This window comes from Lissotriton vulgaris, chromosome 1_1 (genome assembly GCF_964263255.1).
Source record: "Lissotriton vulgaris chromosome 1_1, aLisVul1.2, whole genome shotgun sequence".
Lineage (NCBI taxonomy): Eukaryota > Metazoa > Chordata > Amphibia > Caudata > Salamandridae > Lissotriton > Lissotriton vulgaris.
The window spans coordinates 1,618,002,823-1,618,017,118 of record NC_141685.1 but is presented as its reverse complement, the minus strand read 5'-3'; the positions used below and the strand labels follow the sequence as shown (position 1 = coordinate 1,618,017,118).

The following is a 14,296-nucleotide window of genomic DNA, read 5'->3' as shown; positions in this document are numbered from 1 at the left end:
TAAACAACCATTTGCAATGCAATAGATCTCGCATTTGTTATAGTTACAGCTGTTGTCATTAAAAATGACAATATTTTTCACTTTTCCTTTTTTTTATACCAATAGCAATAGCGCTTTGCAAATATAATTACTCAACTGCAAATATAAAAGTAAAAAACGTTGTCATTTTCAACGCCAACAGCTCTAACTTTACCAAATGTGAAACCTATTGCATTGCAACTTCAAACTGTAAAGCGCTCTGATATCCTTCGGGATCAAGTTTGCGCTATATAAAACTTTATAAATAAATAAATGCTTGTGTTTTTAAAGCCAGGCCCTTCAAGGACTTCTGGCAGGCCTGATGCTCTAACCTGCTGTCAGTATCTGAGCCCTGTGAAGTGTGGTTGAGTGGGCCCGAAAGGAGCTGGCACTTGAGTCTGCTGAGGGTGTCATCCCCCCACCAAACACTGAAACTCATATAGAATGAGAGATAGACACTAATTCATCAAGACAATCTGATACACATGATTAAACCCCAAAAACCCAAGCACAGATACAATCAGACATGCAGCACTCACACAGAAATGTTAAGAGCCACACCCATCAACACTTATGAGCGTTTTAAGGCTTACACAAGGGGAGCTGACAAAATCATACACACAGACAAGGCAAACATCTGACGGACATCTGAGAGACCTGCACTGGCTCCCAGTCAACAAAAGAATCACCTTCCGCCTCCTCACCCACGCACACAAAGCCCTACACGATCAAGGCCCCAGCTACCTCAACAACCGCATCAACTTCCACGTTCCCAAACGACGTCTCCGATCAGCCAGCCACGCCCTCGCCGCCGTCCCCCGCATCCGGAGAACGACAGCAGGAGGAAGGTCCTTCTCCTACCTGGCCGCCAAGACTTGGAACTCCCTTCCGACCGACCTGCGCCTGACCCAAGACCACCTATCCTTCAGGAAGAAGCTCAAGACCTGGCTGTTCGAGCAGTAGCAGCACTACCCCCCCCCCCCCACCCTAGCGCCTTGAGACCCTCCGGGTAAGTAGTGCGCTATATAAATGTCTGTGATTGATTGATTGATTGAACTGACAAATAAGCATAAACGCAATGAAACACAGAAATCCCCAGAAGCTCTGCGCTACTTAGGTACTCGCTTTACACGCCCCTCGCCTCTTTCTGCCTTCCTTGCCCTCTTCGTGAAATGTGTTTATAGCAAGTGCTGGGCTGAGCAAATTCAAGACGAAACCTGGGGGTCCTAATAGATAAGAACCTCCAAATGGAGTCGCAGGCAAATAAGACAGCCAGCGTGTGCTTTGGTCTGTTGCGCTTGTTACGTCGGATACTTCCGATCCTACCGAAGGATCTGCGATCCTTGGTAGTAAGCAGCACAGTGATGAGCAGACTGGATTATTGCAATCCCTTGTATCTAGGGGCCCCTCAGTACATCTTTCAGGGGTTGCAAAGAGTCCAGTCTGCCGCGGCAAAGCTGGTGCTGAACCTGCGGCGTAACTCATCTTCTACCCATGCCCTGAGAGAGCTCCACTGGCTGCCAATTAAGGAAAGGGTTCTCTTTAAATCCCCATGCCTGGTGTACAGAGCAATACACGAGATGGGTCCAATCCCATTACAGGAAAGGTTCGCCGGGTATCTTCCTCGGAGACCGCTTCGCTCTTCTGGTGCCAGTCTATTGGTAACTCTGAGATTTAACCGCTCCAGGTTGGGGGGGAGGGCCTTCAGTGTGGTTGGGGCTCAGTTGTGGAATGAGTTACCACAGAGGATTAGACAGATTGACTCTCTAACGGAATTCAGAAAGAGCCTAAAAACTTGGCTCTTTCCGAAAGTCTGATCCTTTATGCTCTATCTCTCTGTTCGTCATCATGATGATTGTGTGTTCCTATATCGGAGCGCCAGGATACCCGTAGGGTGGCAGTAGCGCTATATAAGCACATATACAATACAATACAATACAAGAGGTGATTTAAACCTTGATCAGCGCCCTTTGGCAAATAACGGACCTAAATCCTCATCCCTCACACCTGTTGTGTCTTTCATCCATTCTGAAGCTGTGTTATATGCTTAATTGTGGACGGGGCCTACTGGCTTTGCCTTCCTAGCTCTGTAACCGGTTTGCCCATTGGGTACTTGGCATATGGATGTAGCAGCTGCAATCCATCAGGGGGACCCGCTGTCGGCGCGGTACGCCTTGTAGACAGATGCTCTTGGGGTGCGGAAAATACTGTCACTCCAAGATCGATGCACACAATTTGAAACGTGTTATTGAGTGTTTTCTGTTCGCGTGAATTGTTCTGTGTGTATTTATTGCGGCCCCGGCCTTTAACAAATGGCGGGGGCCGCTGTGGAGACCGAATTCTATGCACCGAATGCCGCAAGGGGACAAACAGACATGCAAACAGGTACACACGACACATGGAAAGAATCTACACTTAGACTGAGTGACGGTTAGGGTGACCAACCGTCCGTAAATTTCACGGACAGTCCGTTATTTCGGCCGTCTGTCCGTTGTCCGTGAAGGATTCTTTAACGGACGCCATTTGTCCGTCATTTTAACCGGGCACCGGTCGCCTCACCCGGCACAGCTTGCCCCAACCCCCCTTCTTGACTCCGATACCCCGCAGCAGTGGAGAGGCACAGCGGGGTGGTAACCCTCACACCTTCAGCTCTTGATGAGCTATTAAGAGGTGCTCGAAGGTGTCTAAGAGGAGGGGCTGCAGGTTCAGGAGCAGGGCATCCATTCAGATGCAAACAGCCCTGGATGCGCCAAGACTCTGCAATTTAGACCTCACACATTCCATTTCTGCCCAGGACCCCAAACATCCTCGACTCGGGCAGATAACACCGAGGCAGCACGTGGTTCTCTTCACAGAGCTTATTTACTGTCACTAAATTGTAAACAAACCTCGGTTCTTCAAACATGCAGTCTATAATGTAATAAAATAAAGAAATGGCACAATCGTACCCACACTGATTAACAAAGTATGGAGGACAATCAGTTCTCTTAGAGCATCTCCTGTAGGTACAGTACAACACAGTGGGGGATGGCATTTTGGGTGGAAGGGTAGCTGAATGATGGATGAGGGGAAAGATGGATGAGGGGAAGGATGGATGAGGGGATGGATGGAGGGGAAGGATGGATGGGTGGGTGGGTGAAAGGATGGAAGGATGATGAGGAGAAGGATGGATGATGAGGGAGTGGGTGAAAGGATGGATGATGAGGGGAAGGATGGCTGGATGGACAATGAGAAGGTGGGGGAAAGGATGGATGGATGATGAGGAGTGGGTGAAAGGATGGATGATGAGGGGAAGGATGGATGGATAGATAGATGGATGGGTGATTGGGTGGGTGAAAGGATGGATGGAGAGTGGGTGGGTGAAAGGATGGATGGAGAGTGGGTGGGTGAAAGGATGGATGATGAGTGGATGGGTGAAAGGATGGATGGATGAGTGGGTGGGTGGGTGGATGGTGGGTGGGTGAAAGGATGGATGGGTGGTGGGTGAAAGGATGGATGAGTGGATGGGTGGGTGGGTGGATGGTTGGGTGGATGATGGGTGGGCGGGAGGGTGGATGAGTGAAATGATGGATGGATTGATGGATTGATAAGTGATAAGTGCAAGGGTGAATGAATGGACGTATGAGTGAAAGGGTGGGTGTAAGGATGGATGAGAAGAGTGAAATGGAGGGTAGATGGACAAAAGGATGAATAGATGTGTGAAGGAGTGAAATGATAGATGGATGAGTGATAGGGTCAATTGATGGTTTCATGAGTGGATGAGTAGATAGATGGGTGGGTGGGTGGAAGGATGGATGGATGATGAGTGGAAGGATGGATGGATGATGAGGGGAAGGCTGGATGGGTGGATGGATGATGAGTGTGTGGGTGAAAGGATGATGAGAGGGTGGGTGAAAGGATGGATGGATGGATGGATGGATGGATGGATGGATGGATGGATGGATGGATGGATGGATGAGTGGATGGATGGATGGATGGATGGATGAGTGGGTGGGTGGATGGTGGGATGGTGGGTGGGTGAAAGGATGGATGAGTGGATGGGTGGTGGGTGAAAGGATGGATGAGTGGATGGGTGGGTGGGTGGATGGTTGGGTGGATGATGGGTGGGTGGGAGGGTGGATGAGTGAAATGATGGATGGATTGATGGATTGATAAGTGCAAAGGGTGAATGAATGGACGTATGAGTGAAAGGGTGGGTGTAGGGATGGATGAGAAGAGTGAAATGGAGGGTAGATGGACAAAAGGATAAATAGATGTGTGAAGGAGTGAAATGATAGATGGATGAGTGATAGGGTCAATGGATGGATTCATGAGTGGATGAGTAGATGGATGGGTGGGTGGGTGGTGGATGGGTGGAAGGAAGGATGGCTAAGTGAAAGGGTTGATGGAAAGAGAAAGGGAGGCTGGATGATGACTAAAAGAGTGGATGGGTGGAAGGATTAGTAAGTGAAAGGATGGCTGGATTGGTGAAAGGGTAAATGGCTGGATGGATGAGTGAATGGATGGATGGTATGAAGAGTGGATGGATAAGTGTATAGATGGATAGGGTGGATGGCTGGATAATGAATGGATGAGTGAAAGGATGGAAGAAGGGATGGATGAGTGAAATGATAGATGGAAGGATACATGATGGATAGGTTTGCAAATGGTTGAATATGTTTGGATATGGCTGGGCTTACTTATATACTATTGTGCAACCTCGGATGTGTCTGTAAAACTTACCTATTGTCTAGAAGTTTTGTCCTGAATTTTGACCTCCTGTCCTGAATTTGTGTCCTGAATGTTGACCCTTTGTCCTGAATTTTTACACTCACCGTCCTGAATTTGCACCAATGCCAGTTGGTCACCCTAGTGACTGTGGCGTAGCGCGAAATTATGCCCCCTCCGCCAGCAGAATGTGGCGAGGGTCCTGAGACTCCCACCTCCCACTGACACGCACAGGCCTTGCTCTGAATAACACCAGGAGCGCGCCCCGGGGCTGAAGGGGGCAGCGTTGCGGCCCCGAGAGTGACACACAGAGGACATTTTATGGTGTTCTGAGAGAATTTCGCTCGAGCAGGCGTGACATCCCGCTTGAAACAGACTTTAAAAACCGACAGCTGTGATATCATGAACACTGCACTTGACCTTTGAGCGCGTGAATAATTTACTAGCCACGAGGTGGCGGATTGAGGGCAGCGAGAAGCAGTGAACAGACAGTTCCATGGACAGTTCTTGTGCACGCCTGCCCAGGGTCTGCGCCGCCAAAGCACACGTCCCAGTGGCTGACGGGAAGTGATGGGGGGCCCTGCAGAGTGAAACGAGGGCCCTCAACCCTTCATGGGTCCCATGTAGCCCAAGGTCAATTAATATCTTTGAGATATACGAGGCTCAGGGGCCCCTGTCACATCCTGCAGGGAGGCCCCATCATTTTGCGTTGCGCCATTACACACAGCCCCTCCTGAAGCTGTTGTCCAGGCCCACCCAGCCTCTTCCCTGCCATGGCATCAACAAAAGCTGAGAATCATGGGCAGGCATCCAGTAAACCTGCGCTCCCTCCACCTGCGCCGTGCCTGGAGGACTGAGCTCGAGTAATTGGTCTATAACTCACCAGTCCCGGCCTGGAAGAGCCTCGTGCCTGACATTCACCTCCAGGGGAGACCACTCTTATTAAAATCGCTCTTAATGTGAAATGTGGCGATTAAGTTAATTTTTAATGTTGAATTCCCCGTGGTTGTATGTCGACAGCGAGACTTACCCGCCCCTCAACACCACAGACACACAGGCCCGCGTGGAATGACGCACGTGCGCACGCACACCCCCGGCCTCCTCACCCACCAAAGAAGGGGAGTCCCGTGCTGCTTGGGCGGGCGATACCACTCAATCCTAAGGCAGGCGCAGACCTTGTGTTTTTTGGAGGTGACACCATCCGAATGAGGGTGAGTTGAGGGTTATGACGATGACTGGGAAGAGAATCCAAGACGTACTGAATTCTCCCTAGAGGAACACGTGCCGGATCACAGAAAGAAACCCCCTCACACACTGCAATAGCTCAGCAGGAATAATCACGCCTGGACCACTTCCAACCTCAAAGTGAACAGTCACCCCTGGGCCATATAAACCTCCTACATATATTGAAAGGTGCGCATGGGGCATAGTTCCCTGACAAAACTGAACGTTCACACGTTGCCACATGAGCGCTCGAGGAATCACGACTCTTAACAATCTCAAAACGCCATTATATTGCAGTAAGTGTGAGCAATCCTTCATTTGTTTACGAACATGCACTATCGAACGACAGGGATGCCGAAGATCAAGGCTGCCTAATCTTGATTCCACGTCATTTATCGATTTATTTGTTTGTTTATTTTATTTTATATGTAGAGTTTTGTATAGCGCAGTCTTGACCCGGAGGTATCAACGCGCTTTACATGCCCTTTCTTCTACCACTAGACCCTCCCTGCCTCTTTATCTCACTCCTGTACGCTCTTTTCCATCCCATCTTTATCCTTTTGTCACTTTCCCCCTATATTTCCCACCCTCTTTCTTGTCCCCCTTTTTTTTCTTTCTCATGCTCTCGTCAAAGTCTATTGAGTAAAAGTAAGGGCCCGTCCCCAAAAATTAGTGCAGATGGGCCCACCTGCACAAATAAAGCATTGCATGTAAGCAAAGAGAATCCCAAACATACCACTGTGTGAAAGCGACTAGAATAAATCCCAGACTCTACTGGAGATTTACAAATGTATGGGAGAGCTAAAGCACGCGCAGTCAATCCTAAACCCTATGGAACATACTGTTGTGTGAAAGAACACACCGCCCATCCCAGACTCTGTAGACAGCTTGTGGGAGCATTAGGTTGGGCTATTTCTGATTGCATCACTTGATAGCACTTTTTTGTTCATTCCTGTTTCCAAATCCAAGAACAGAGATTTTCTGTGAGAAATGTGTCCCATTCAGCTCACCTTTATTTCAGTGTTAGATCCTCAAACTATACTTCCATGAAGCAAAACTGGAGATTCTGTTAAAAGTTTTAGCTTTCATTTTAATGATGGGTTGACATTTGCTAATTGTTGCATGGTGATGTGGATTTTTTTTAAAGAGATTCAATTGGTAATGTAAAGCTTGAAAGTGCACTTTTTCTTGGACTAGTGTAAGTGCGACCTGTGTTGTTTTAGAATTTTGAGCCTTTCAAAAATAATTTGAACATTTTTCTGCTGTTCTTTGATTTTGTTTTACTGACAACCATAATTGGTTATTTTAGGAATATCTCAATGGCCACATCTTTTGATGTTTTAGACCCAGAGTCTCTAAGAATCACGCAATGCAGTGCAGCAGCCCAAAATGCTGTGCTACGTTGTGTGGCGGGGGAGCAGGAGAGCACCATATTCACAGAGGTATAACTCTCTCCTCCCCTCATCCTAGCGCCAGCGCTGATTTTAGCAGCCGTGTGCCAGGAACACACCTTAGCGACAAAGTGCTAGGGTGCCGGCCTCAGTCTAGCATTGGTGTTGTACAGGAAGGATAACCTTCCTGTACAAAATACTATAGCTTGACAAGTTTAAACTTTTTCATACGTTGTATGTGTGCTGTGCAGTGCAGCACACATGTAAAGTTGGAACAGCAAGGAGAATCGAAAACATTTCTTCTTTTAACGCCTGCTTTTCAGCTACGTTAATATTTGGCACTAAACCCTGTCTACTATTGTTAGGTGATAGGGTTTAGCATCAAAAAGCATGTGTGGTTACATGGGAACACCCATGTATCAATAGAACCGACAAGGCTGCTAATTCACTAATCCCTCTTCCTGCCAATCTGACAGCCCATCCACACAAGAATGGGTAGACACACTATGGGCCCGATGTAGGTCGGTCGGTAACGGCCGAAAATCGGTATTTTCGGCCGTTACCGATCGGTATACATGATTTGACATGTAGGTGCACTATTTTACCGAATCGGTAACTTTACCGATTCGGTAAAGTTACCGATTCTGTAAAATACAGAATCGGTAACTTTACCGATTCGGTAAAGTTACCGAATCGGTATAATACCGATTCGGTAGTTTTACCGATTCGGAGCCACCCATATGTAGGTGGGACTCTTCAGAGTCCCAGGAGCCTTAACGAATCGGTATTTTACCATCAAATCCTATTTGATGGTAAAATAACGATTCCGGTGTGCATGCACATGTGTGCATGCACACCTATGCCATGTGACAGGCAGACCTGCCCTTAGGGCAGGTCTGCCTGCCACATGGCACCCGTGCCTGTTTTGGGGGTGCCAGAGGGTGTCAAAGTGACACCCCCTGCACCCTTGAGAAATTCGGTATTTACCGATTCGGTAAATACCGAATCGGTAATGTCCATTCATTCCTATGGGCTTCAAAGCCCATAGGAATGAATGGGCATTACCGATTCGGTATTTACCGAATCGGTAAATACCGAATTCATCCGATTCGGTATTCCAGCACATCTGGAATACCTACATATCGGACCCATTGATTTACCGATTTTAAATTACCGAATCGGTAAAATTCGGTAATTTAAAATCGGTAAATCAATTTTACCTACATCGGGCCCTATGTACCTTTTTGGAGGAAAAGATTGATAGTATCCATAACAACTTCCTCAATCAGAATGTTGAAAAACAGAACTCTGAGCCAGATGGCACCCAGACACCCCCCACAGCACTGCTAGAAGAGATTGTTGAACTTACTGAAGAAGAAGTTAGCGCTGCACTCCTCAAAATTAAATCTAGTTCTCCCGTCGACCCTGTTTCGCCCCATACTATGTCAATGGGGGCCCCAGCGCTCCTCAAAAGTTTTACTGACATTTTTAACATGTCATTAACTCAAGTCACAGTCCCTATTAAATGGAAAGAAGCCAGGGTCAAGCCAATTCTCAAAGAAGAGTCAGCTGATCTCTATGAGCCCAGCAATTACCGGCCCATCTCCCTACTCCCCTATTTTGGAAAGGTACTTGACTCTCTCATCAACAAACAGCTAACACCTATTTGGAAAATCATGAGCTGGGGACCCTTCTCAGTCCGGCTTTAGGGCTGGTTACAGCACTGAAACATCTCTGGTTGAGGTTGTCGACAATATAAGATTTACCCAGGACCATGGACAGTCAGCCATACTTGTCCTGTTAGACTTGTCGGCCGCCTTTGCCACCCTCTCCCACAGTATATTAGAACAACGACTGTGGGAGATGGGTATCAGAGGAACAGCCCTAAGCTGGCTCAGAAGCTACTTAAAAGACCGAACCACCATCGTACAACTGGGCACCCTAGCTTCTCGTAGCTGGATGGTAGATGAGGGAGTCCCCCAGGGATCAATACCTTGGTTCCGTGCTTTTCAATCTTTATGTGGCACTGTGTCCAAGGTGATCAGATCATATGGGTTTGACGTATTGTCATACGCTGTTGACACCCAGCTACTAATCACCCTCGGTCCCAACCTAACTAATACCAGAATTAGATTAAAAAACTGTATGAACCAAATTAACCTCTGGATGCAAACTAACTGTCTGCAGCTCAATGACAGGAAGAACGAGATCTTATTATTTGGCGAGGCTCATGAACACTGGTCTAACGAATGGTGCCCCCAAAGCCTTGGCCCCTGTCCTGCTTATAAACCCATAGTGCGCCACCTTGGAGTAAAAATCGATGACAATCTATCCATGAAAGACCAGGTAAACCAAATAGTGAGCACCTGTTATGATCTGATGAGGAGCCAACGTAAGATCTTCCAATGGATTCCATTAGAGTCAAGAAAAACTCTTGTCCAAGGCTTAATCATCAGTCGTCTTGACTATGGAAATGCTCTGAAGGCCTCACTTAATGAAGAGCTTGTCACCAGACTCCAAGTCTTTCAAAACACTGCTACCAGGCTAGTACTAAACCTTCCACCTCGGTCTCCTTTGGCGCCAGGTCTGAAAACTCTCCACTGGCTCCCAATTTGGAAACGGATCTGCTTTAAGATCAGCTGTCTGGTACACAAAACCTTGTATGGAAATGGGCCGAGCTACCTGGCCATAAAACTAAACTGGTGTCTCCCCCATACGAACCTCAGGTCTGGAACTAAACATCTTCTCACTCCACTCAGGGTGTGTACCGCCAGGCACGGTGGCCGATCATTTTCATATCTAGCCCCATGCTTTTGGAATTTGACTTCCATTACAGCTTCGCTCACTCAATCTCAGATCATAAACAGTTCAGAAAAAAGCTTAAAACCTGGCTGTTCTGACCGTCCACCCTCCCCCTTTTTTCCAGCTGTTTTATCTTTGCCTTCACCGGCATTCGCTATAGCGCTTTGAGACCCCTCTGGGTGATATGTGCGCTTAATAAAACTCTATGACTATGTACCACCCATATAACGTCCCATATAACGTCCCCTGGACGAAAAGTAATGCAAAGCAATGGTTTTGCGCAGCTTTTCATGACTTTTCCATACAAACCAAAGCAAACACCAATTTGCTTTGGTTCGTTAATCTCCAAAAAGTTTTAGCATTGATTTAGCATTAAAAAAGTAACACTAACTCGACGCAAAACTTTTGTGAATCTTGTCCCTAGACTGTTCTTGATACTTCTTCAGTGTATCCGAGAGGTGTCATGTTGTCTGAAGTTGAGGAGATGGCGAGTGTGCCTGGCTTGTAAGTCTTGGGTGATCTTGGCTGAGTCAGAACAGATTTTCTACCAAGTGATTTCAGCCTCATCCAATGGAAGTTTGTCATTCCATTTGGATTGATTGTGTTTTAAGGATCTACTCTCTTGTGGTCTGTACATTTGGAGGCTTTAGTCTACATGGAGGGTCAAGTCAAGTAGAGAAATAGATGTCATGAGGTCCGGCATATAACAGGTAGTGTAAGAATGCCATTATAAGTAATAAAAGACAGTCATCTTTACTGACTCTGGTTCTGATCAGTGATGTTGAATTTTCCCACCAAGACTGACAAGGAAGTGCGGAGCCCTTCTTCCAGAATATTGTTTAGGAAAATAATACTTTCTTTTATCCAAGGCGTCCACATTATTTTATGATGTAAGGATTATCCCAGATAACTGAAATATTCAGGAGCACTTTCTGCATTATTGGATTATTTAGATACTATTTTTCTTCTGGCTTTAACTGATTTTTACCATAGATGGGACCCTCTAAATATGTTTTGGGAACAGAGCCATTTCAAGTAGAAGAGACTGTATAGCGAGTTGCCCATGGAGTGTAAAATCTTCAAATGATTGCTTCAGATCTCCAGAAGGCCTGTCATTCAAGCACTCGTCGCCAGCAGGCTGGACTATGGCAACACTGTCTATGCTGGAATCTCCAAACAACTATCTACACAGACTCCAGACCATCTAGAACACCACTGCAGGACTCATATTCGACCTCTCATGCCGCACTCACATCACACCGCACCTCAGGAATCTTTACTGACTGCCTATTCACAAGGGCAGTTAATTCAAACTTCTCATGCACACATACAAAGCCCGACACAACCAGGGCCGGACTGGGAACCACAACCGGCCCTGGCAAAGTGCTCGGCCGATCCCCTCCTCCCCACTCCGGGTTGTTGGAGGTGCCGCCGAGCTGTTTGCCAGGGCCAGTTTTCAGCCGATTTTGGTTCAGGGCCGATTTTGCAGTTATGTGCTGCAAAATGGCCCTGTAACAAAAACAGCCCCGAGGGGCCGAAAACCGGCCCCCACACTTGCGGCGCACCGGGGATTGCCAGGTGCCCTCTATGGCCAGTCCGGCCCTGTACACAACACAGGACTAGAATACTTGAAGAGCCTCATAAACTTTCACCTACCCACTAGATACCTATGCTCTGCCTCGCTTTTACTTGCACACATTCACTACCATCCGCAAAAGCAAAACTGGATGTCGCTCATTCTCCTACATCGCACCCAAGACATCAGAACAACCTCGCTCAACACATCAGAGCCTCCTCCTCACTTCTTGTGTTCCTCAAAAAGCTGAATACCTGGCTCTTCATATAAGCACCTTGGGGACCACAAACCTACGCACCTGCCCAAGCGCCTGGATGCCTTCTGGGATGATTAATGCACTATACACATCAATATAACATAACCATAACGTTCATGCATTGTGGAGAGCCCACACAAAGGATCTAAGCCGGTGAGTGATCTGGCTCAGAAGGAATTCTGCATGATGCCACTGGAAGTTTGGAACTGCAAAGCCTCTTTTTTCACCGGTACACAATGTTGGGTCTTTGAAATCCCCATTTAAATAATTGAAGATGTTTTTGTTTTGCTTCATAAATAGATCACCAAACATAAGGATCCGTTTAAAATGTCTGCACTGAATAAGCATTGTTATTTAAAAACATGTCCATAGTGAGAAGGTAAACATTGTTTATCAGTCCAGCTCCACCCCAAATGTATGTAATGAGAGATCCAGATTTCTGCTGACTCGCACTTGGTTTCGTGATTCCCCGACATCAATATTTAGTAAGGAGACCTTACGACAGTGGCGGCTTTCTTGGCAGAGGAGCGTCACCGGACTGCTCTTGGAGCAGTGTAAAAGAAAAAAGAAAATGATGATAACAGAAGTTATTTCTGTTTATTATCATTTTATTTCTAGTGTCAGCCCAGATGGGCGGGGCAGGGTTGGGCTCCCGTGTCATTCAGGAGGAGGAGTGGTTGCTGCACTCCAAAGTGTGCGTGACTGCTTGGCCGCTTTGGATCTTACCCACTGGGCTGCACTACAATGCCTGGTGGGGAACATGCCCAGCCTCCCATTCCCCATCTGAGCACAGAGCCACAGCGCTCATACCAATCACAATGCTGCATTGCAGTGTTGTGATAGGCTTAGAGGAGTGAGCCTGTGTGCTTCCTGTATCCGGCCGGAGAGACGACAAAGGACGACTGAGGAGAGAAACGTGGCAAGGAGGTAAGTGTTTTTTGTTTGTTTGTATTTTGCTGGTGACATCATCAATGGAAAAAAATGCTGTGTTTGTAGGTCAGAAAAGAGAGTGGGTGTGCATGCGTGTGTGAGAGAGAAAGAGTGCAGGTGTATGGGAGGAGATGCAGAAGGACAGAGTGAAAACTCAGCGATGAAGAGGAAGAAGATAAGGAGAGATATGTCGATGGAAAATTCAGCCACAGCCGGTGGTAGGTGTAACTGCAGGGCGGTGGCGTTGGGAGGGAATTTCATTGCGCGTGCTGCATCGCATTTGGTGATGCAGTGCACACAACGAAATTCGTTTTATTTATTTATATGTTTACTTAGCTGTTAAAGTCTGTAATCCATACATTACAGCCCCCCACCTTGCCCCTCCCCCTCCCTACTTGTCTTAGCTGTATGTGTGTTGCTGTGTGAAATACCTGGAAGCAATTACTGAAAACTCACAGGGAGGCCCCAAAATACTGGTCAGGTGGCACGCGGTGTGAAGGACAGGATTATAGTTCACCTCTTTTTTTTCATTTCAAAATGTTTTGTTAACTTTGAGGGTACCGAAATCGAGAAAAGGGTGGTAATTAATCACAATGCTCACAACACCATAGACACGTTTCAAGTGTAAAGCAAGATACATGCAAGATGCATGAGCATGGCAATGATACCACAATTCAGAGCAGAGAATTGTTGATTGTAATCCCTAATGGAAGAGAAAAGAAAGCCCCAGTGAAAATAAAATGAGGGGGAGGGGAAATAGAGTGATGTCAGGGATAGACCGGTGTGAGTAGGTTGAGGGATCTGTATATGGGAGAGCGTTTTGGTCTGGCATCGAAAGATTTGTGTATATGCTATGCTGTATCAGTAGGTGGTTTGTGTCCCTCATTGAACATACTGGGGTAGAAATGAGCAGATATTGGAGATATGCCCAGGGTGGTTTCATTTTTTGGATCTGTAGGTCCAGCTTGTTCCAAAGCGTATGTGAAGTCAGGCAGTTGAAGTGGTTATTGAATAATGAGTCATCAGCTCTCCTTCTGAAGCAGACCCACACCCACCAAGTGTGGTGAGATAGGTTTTGGAATGATTTTTCCATCCATAGAGGATATTGTTTACTCCCATTATTGATAGGAGATTCTGGAGACTCGTGTATGCATTACTTGGCTTCAGGGCATGGATGTGGGACCACGGTCCTAACCTTACTGTATGGAAGTTGATGGAGAACTCAATGTTAAAAATTCCATGTATTGTGTTTTGAATCTCTTTCCAAAACGAGTTCAGCATCTTACACTGAAACAGCATGTGGGCGAGGGATCCTGAAACATTTCTGTCGATTCCAATATTTGTCCTCGAGACCCAGCTTAAAGAATGTTCCTGCGGTCCAGTGTGCTTTGT

The 14,296-nt window shown here is 46.8% G+C and overlaps 1 protein-coding gene across 1 annotated transcript in view; it reads left to right on the top strand.

Moving 5' to 3' along the window:
* Positions 1–12,859: 12,859 nt before the first annotated feature.
* Positions 12,860–14,296, top strand: part of SHANK3 (SH3 and multiple ankyrin repeat domains 3) — a 1,483,929-nt gene continuing 1,482,492 nt past the window's right edge. The window contains exon 1 of the mRNA XM_086918824.1: positions 12,860–12,901. The gene's annotated coding sequence lies outside the window, so the exon portion shown is untranslated. The remainder of the gene's footprint in view (positions 12,902–14,296) is intronic.